Here is a 7032-nt window from a genome sequence, read left to right on the forward strand (position 1 = left end):
TTATATCTATAAAAAAGAACAATATTTCAATTTAAAGAATAAAATAAAATAAAACTAACAAAGCAAATAGGACCCAAGCTGCTGACCTATCATTTGGGGCAGCAGCAAAGCCATTACCCTGCTGGATATTTTTTGGCAGGGGCTTCTGGAAAGATGGTGGAGAGGGGGATGATGCCCAAAGTCCTTAAATCCATACACGCCAGAGGAGATTCCTATACCTAACTAAGGAGCCCTGGTGGTACAGTGGTAAGCCCTCAGCTGCTAACCAGAAGGTCGGTGGTTCAAGCCCACCAGCCACTCAGCTGGAAAAAGATGTAGCAATATGCTTCTGTACAAATATACAGCCTTGGAAACACTGTAGGGCAGTTCTACCCTGCCCTATAGGGTCACAATGAGTAGGAATCCACCCAGCGACAGTGGGTTTGGTAAATGCCTATCTATTATCTCTAAGCTGAGGAAAAGAAAGTATCAGAGAAAGAGGAATAACTGAGAAAAAGATGTTCTGGATACCTCATCCACCTTGGGGGATAAGGGTATCTCAATGCTTGGACATGGGGGATAAATACAAACTTAAACTAGTTAGTTGTGCAAGGGCTCCAAAGATTACAGGGCTTTGGGAGGGGCAGTGAGAAGGGGCAACAAGGATTGTAAACCACAGGCCAGGCCCTAAGAGATGAAAAAGGCAGTGCCCTTACATGACTGCAGCCCAGGGCTTGAAGGTCCTCCTCCAGGCAGGGCTGCTGGAACCACAATCCCAGCTCAGATGACTTCTAATACATGCCAAGTGGCTCCCTGATCCCAGTAAACTGAGGTCTGAAGTCCAAGAGGCTGAATCTTCACAGCTGGAGACCATCCCCACCAACAGGCTGGGATGTCAGAGAGTCAGGGAGCTGTAGCCCCTAACACCCCTTGGAAGGAAATGGATGGGGATGGGCCTTTCCAAGAAGGCAATGAAGCTCTTCCTCTGTCCTTGGGTGCCTCCAGGGCCTGGGGACAGCAAGTGGAAGCTCCTCTAGGACAGGCGAGACCTGTTACTGTTGTTGTTATTTGCCATTGAGTTGGATTCGACTCATAGTGACCCCTCCTTGAGTTTCCAAGGCGGTATCACTACGGAATTAGACTGCCCACCCTTCCTTCCAAGGAGTGGCTGGTGGGTTTGAACTGCCAGCCTTCTGGTTAGCAGTCAAGTGCCTTAGGCACTATGCCACCAGAGCTCCCTTAGGCGAGACCTAGCAGTTAGGAACTCAGGCAGACCTGAATTCAAATCTTGGCCCTGCCAATCACTAGCTGGGTCACCTTGGGCAAGCCACTTAACTTTCCTGAGCCTGAGTTTCCACATTGATAAAGTAGGTAATCATACCAGCTCCATGGGGTTGTTTTGAAGATTTAATGAAACAGTGTATGTAAAGTACTTAATATAGTGCCTAGCACATAATAAATTCTCAGTGAATGATTACATGTCCCATCCTGAACCACTCTGTTACTTCCATTTTACTCCCTTCAAGGCCAATCTCACCTATGACCCCTAGTTAGTGGAGTGGCCAAGAGCAAAGGCTTTGGAGTTCAACTAATGTGTTTACAAATCCTGGCTCCACCACTTACTGGTTATGTGACTTCAGGTGAGTTGCATACATACACACATTTTATTTAGTAAAATAGGAATAATGATCTAATAATGCCTGCCCCTTGGAGTCATTAAGGAGCCTTGGTAGTGCAGACGTTAAGCACTTGGCTGCAGGAAAAAGATGTGACAGTCTGCTTCCGTAAAGATGGCAGCCTTGGAAACTCTATGGGGCAGCTCTACTCTATCCTACAGAGTCACTGTGAGTTGGAATTAACTTGATGGCATTTCTTTTTCGCCCCCATTTGGGGTCGTTAGAGGAATAAATGAAATGCTGTGTATAAAGTTCCTGGCCACTGGACCTTTCTGTAACCTCTGGGGTATCGAGCTGCAGACTGGGCACAAAGGCCATGTCAATATGTGCTCGTCTGCAGACTGAATGACATTCATGGGCCTGGCATGGCCCAGAGGTAACAAGATATCCAAGCCCCTAGAAGGGTTTTGGATTCAGGGTAGAGGGCACCAGCTCTAGGTGGTGCCCAGATAGGCTGGGGGTGGAGAGAAAACCCAACTGTGGACCCTGAGGCAGCACTGGCTCTGCTCAGTTCAGAGGAAGAAGACTAGCCTAGGGCATTAAACGAATTTTAGGCAACTCCCTTGGATTCCCAAGGGCTGCTGGGAGGAAGAAGCTAAAGACAGATTCAAGAAAGAGAGCCCAGCCAGCTCACAAGTTCAGAGTTCGAGGCCCCCTTTCTCCTTCCCATTCTACCAGGGGAAGCTGCTTGGGCTACTGGCTCATCCCAGCTGAACTCTCTCTTCTCTCTCTCTGCCTCTCTTTCTCACAAGTTTACATGAGACTGCCTCAGGTAGGTTCCGATCAGTTTCCCCAGGGTGTTACACACACAGGCTGTTGCCTCCCCCAAACACCAGAGCAGTCTGATACGACAATGGGCACCGAGGCCCCAGCCCCTGCCACTCAGCTTCCAACCTCTCACCAAGTCAAGGTTTTTCACAGGAGTTGGAGGTTGTGGAACCATCAGTATTAAAACAAAAGCTAAAATGAGGGTTTTGAAGGGGGGAGAGAGGCAAAAAGGCATTGATCACCATACTCTTAGTAAGGTCAAATACCACTCCTGCCAAGTCAGGAAATTCAGGATGAGGTCTGAGGTTTCCCAGCTGGAGAAAAGAAGTGGCTCTCACACCTCCCCTTCACAATAGAGGTTACCTTACCTTCTCATACCACAGCAGCCATGGTATGTATTATTCAGCTACCAACACAATCAAGTGGGAAGGAACTGCCTCCCCTCTAAATGCAGCCAAGACTCCTCCTCCAGGAAGGCCCTAAATAAATGGAATTCTATAGACTTGGTATGTAGGCTTCATCTTTTCCTATAATTTCACAGTTACCAATATAGAATTTGTATACCATTGCCTCTGGGACCTGCTGGGGATAGCTCAGAAAGAGCCCAGGGCAATGGCCTTCACAAAGGGACAGCCAACTTGACTGTGGGAACCCGGCAAGGCAACTTCCTGACTTTCTGTGCTAATGAAACTTCATCATCAGTTCAACCCTGGAGAGAGATCTAAAAGATTTTAAAACAAAAACCAAATCACCAGCTCCATATCAGCCCAATTCTATGCCTAATATGGAGGGATCATTGATACAATTAACCCCAAATGACAAATAATCCTAAAACCATTGCTGTTTCTCAATATGCAAGAGAATGGGATCAGTAGTGCAATTTCTCCTAAAGTTAATCCCAGCACATGGGCAGTATTCAACACGTATTTATTGACTGCCTCATCAATGAAATGTTCATTTCACTTACGTGACATTTGGAATTATTCAAACTCCCTTATTTGTTCACATCCATTTGACAAAGGCTCTCTGAGTTAGAGATAGTTTTCTGGGCTGGGATTAGGAGATCTGGGTTCTGGTCTTGGCTCTACTAGTAAACTCTATGACCTTGAGTAAGTCTCAATACTTAATTTGATAGTGACAGAATGCGCAGTATGTTGTGCAACAGAGTCTGTATTTTGTGACAAATAATCATCATGTCTCTTACTTGGGCACAAAGCTAACCCCTTTAGCCAAGTTGGCACAGCCAAATAGCTCAAAGTGAGCAGTGCTGGCAACATGGGCAGTGGGAGAGGACTGAAGACAGGGTAAAGGGGCATGGAATGTTCGGAAGATGATCCTACTTGAAGTTCCAGAGTCGTGAAACCACTTATAAATCAAGGGCCCCCTCAGTCCTTGCCTCAAGGTCGAGTGAGTGCTGAGCTCTTAGTAATCTATCAGAAAACCCCCTAATACCAGAAGTAAAATTGACTGAGGACTTGAACAGATAGATAATCCACTGAAAAATACAAATGGCAAAAAACACAAGGCAGAAGGGAGGTACAGAAAATGTACAATCTTACTATTAACCAAAGAAAAAGAAATTAAATGACACTGAGATACCATTTTACAACTATCGAAAGACCAAAATTTTAACTGAGTTGCGTTGAAGTGGGCCCTCTGATGCACTGCTCGCAGGACAAACTGGGCCAGCCTTTGTGCCAAGCAATTTGGCCATATTTTCCCAAGAGCCTTTAAAAGAGCATTCCCTTTGACTCAGTAAGTTCACTTCTAGGAATCTATCTGATGGAAACACTCACAGATACGACCATTTACAACTAAGTTCATCACAGCATCATTTATAATACTGAAAGATTGGAAACCCCCAAATGTCTAACAATAGGGAAATGGCTATATACATATTATGGAGTCAGTAAGATGTTTTCAAATAATTCCCAATGATACAGAAAATGCTAAGTACAAAAGCAGTGATACAAAACTATTTTTATTGGTCTTTGTTGGTTACCAGGGGTGGGAGGGGAGGGGAGGAAACACTGCAAAAAAAAAAAAAAAAAAACACAAAACTATATTTATTGGAATAGAACTCAAATTCTTGAAAAGTCTAGACCTATGGGGTGGTCAAGACCGAGGACTCCCTGAGACTATCGCCCTGACACACTTTTTAAACCCTGAACCAAAACTATCCCCTGAGGTTACCTTTTAGAGAAATAATAGATTGTCTCAAAAAATAAAGAATATCACCCATCAGTACTACATTCCTTTAAAAAATCATCTATATGAGACCAAATGGTCAACAATTAATTTAAAGCAAAGACGAGAAGATGAGGGAGTAGGGAAACTAGATTACTGGAAACCAGTATTAATGAGAATGTTGGCACACTGTGAAAAATGTAGCCAATGTCACTGCACAATCGGTGTAGAAATTTTTAAATGGAAACCTAATTTGCTATGTAAAATTTCATCAAAAACACAATAACATTATTTTAAAAAAAAAACTTTATAGTTGGATTCCACTTATGTTTAAAATTATACATGCAGAGAAAAAAAAGACTAGACAAAAATACAGTAAAACATTAACAGTGATGATTATATCTTGGTGATGAATTTATGGGTGAGTTTTTAAATCTTACTTTTCTGTACTTTCCAAGTTTTCAAAAATGAACATGTATTATTTTTTAAATTAGAAAAAAAAAGCACAGTAAAGGTGTGAGAGGAGTGGGGTGATGTTTATTTTCTCTTCAAGCATTTGAAATATTTAGAGTAAGAAAGGGACCTTTAAGATGATCTAGTCCAGTGGTTCTCAATCCCATTAGACCCAGCCTTCACTTGGTATATACAATAGTTTGTAACGCACACTTTATCAGCCTAAGATAAATTTCACACTTAATATAACTTGCTTATATACATTATATCTAGAACACAAATATAATCTAACTATAATGAATATGAATCTGCAAAAATTGGAAGTTGTCAAAAATGAAATGGAATGCATAAAGATGGATATCCTAGGCATTAGTGAGCTGAAATGGACTGGTTTTGGCCATTGTGATTTGCACAATCATATTGTCTACTATGACAAGAGTGACAAATTGAAGAGAAATGGCATCACACTCATCATCAAAAAGAAGATTTCAAGATTTATCCTAAAGTACAATGTTGTCAGTGATAGGTTAATATCCATACTCTTACAAAGAAAACCAGTTAATACTAATTTACACACCAACCACTAAAGCCAAAGATGAAGTAACTGAAGATTTTTACCAACTTCTACAGTCTGAAATTGATCAAACATGCCATAATATCACATAATAATATCACATGTAAGTAAAATTTTACTGAGGATAATTCAAAAACTATTGCAGTAGTATATTGACAGGGAACTTCCAGTAATGCAAGCCAGATTCAGAAGAGGACATGGAAAGAGGGATATCATTGTTGATGTCAGATCAAGCTTGGCTGAAAGCATAAAATACCAGAAAGACACTTACCTGTGTTTTATTGACTATGCAAAGGCATTTGACTGTGTAGATCATAACAAATTATGGATAACATTGTGAAGATGTATGGATAGTTACTGGTGATTGTAAGGCAAAAGTTGGAAACAAAGAAGCATACGTATTTGAAAAATAAGGCCTTGGTGATAAAAATTATGCTGGAGATCACATGATAGAATTTTGCAAGACCAATGATTTATTCATGCCTTTTTTCCATGACATAAACAGTGGTTATACACATGGACTTCACCAGATCAAATACACAAGAATCAGATCAACTACATCTGTGGAAAGAGGTGATGGAGAAACTCAATACCATCAGTCAAAACAAGGCCAGGGCATAATATACTACACAAAAACATTGTTCGACATCCTACTTTGGTGAGTAGTGAATGGGCTCTTAAAAGCTTGCAAGCAGCCATCTAGATGCAATGAGTCATCTCTCCTCGTCCAGAGCAAAGAAGAATGCAGAAAACCAAAGACATATGGAAACAATTAGTCTAAGAGACTGGTACACCATGCAATCCTCAGCCTATATGACTATGACACCAGAAGAACTAGATGATGCCCGGCTACTACTGTTAACCACTTCAAGGAGGATCCTGGATAGAGAGGGAGAACAATGTGGAACAAAACTCAAAATCATTAAAAAAAAAAAAGGGACCAGGTTTGCTGGTCTGATTGATAGAGCCTGATGGGACCCCTGAGCCTATGGCTCTTAGCTGCCCTTCAGGTCTGGAATTGAACCCACTCCTGTGGCTTCCAGCCAAACAAAAGATAGCCATATGAGCTGAACATTTACAGTACATAGATACACTTCTTGGAGAGATCAATCATAGGATATTAGAAGGGCTGTGTATGCACAGGGAGATAGCTTGGGGGGCAGGAGTGCATGGAAGGGAAAGACACAGGGAAGAGGTAACTATTGGCAAAAAAGTGGGAAGAGAGCTGTTGCATTGTTGGAAATTGCAGTCAATGCCATGAGACAAAATGTATGTAAACTGCTGTATGGAAAATCAATTTGCTATGTAAATTTTCACCCAAATTACAATAAAAGTTAAAAAAAAAAAAAAAGGCCAGGAGCTGACTGTGGAATAGATCATCATTTGCTCATACAT

Source organism: Orycteropus afer, unplaced genomic scaffold (assembly GCF_000298275.1).
Source record: "Orycteropus afer afer isolate SDZICR_OR568_19922 unplaced genomic scaffold, OryAfe1.0 scaffold00253, whole genome shotgun sequence".
NCBI lineage: Eukaryota > Metazoa > Chordata > Mammalia > Tubulidentata > Orycteropodidae > Orycteropus > Orycteropus afer.